General features: G+C 44.5%; 1 protein-coding gene across 1 annotated transcript in view; it reads right to left on the bottom strand.

The window, feature by feature from the left end:
• Positions 1–582, bottom strand: part of LOC109341335 (agamous-like MADS-box protein AGL29) — a 1,703-nt gene that overhangs the window by 317 nt on the left and 804 nt on the right. The gene's annotated exons all lie outside the window — the stretch shown is intronic.

Here is a 582-nt window from a genome sequence, read left to right as displayed (position 1 = left end):
GACTTTTATGGCAATTATCTTATGCATAATTGAGAAAAACCAACTTAAAACAATACTTTTTGTATAAAATATCACAATCTTGTATATTTGTGTGTGTATTTCTTTTTTATGTATTTTGTATGATTTAGAAAGAAGAAAAGAACAGAAAAAGACTCATGGTCAAAAAGAAAAAGAAGTCAAAAACCAAGGTGCTCAACCAAGCAGCTAAGCATGGACCAAGCCACGCTAAATTGACCTGAACACTAGCCTGACCTGGACACCAGCCTGACCTTGATGAAGTTGCTCATACAAGCAGTTGAGAGGACCTGCTTCGCCGCTCAGTCTAGCACCAGACTAGATCTGGCACGGTCAGAACTCAGGTTGACACGGTCAGGCACAAGCTTGGCACATGCCCAAGCTGCTGAACAAGCAGCTTAGCGGTACAACCAAGCAGCTTAGCGGAGAACCAGACTCCTGACCAGACCAGCAAGCACCAGGCCACGTCCCAGTCAACACGGTCAAAGCTGTTGAACAACCAACTTAGCGGTGCAATAGGTGTGCTAAGCGATGTGCACCCAGACTTGACTTAGCCATCAAGCAAGC

Source organism: Lupinus angustifolius, unplaced genomic scaffold, assembly GCF_001865875.1.
Source record: "Lupinus angustifolius cultivar Tanjil unplaced genomic scaffold, LupAngTanjil_v1.0 Scaffold_435, whole genome shotgun sequence".
NCBI classification, from domain to species: domain Eukaryota; kingdom Viridiplantae; phylum Streptophyta; class Magnoliopsida; order Fabales; family Fabaceae; genus Lupinus; species Lupinus angustifolius.
This window is presented reverse-complemented; position numbering and strand designations above follow the sequence as displayed.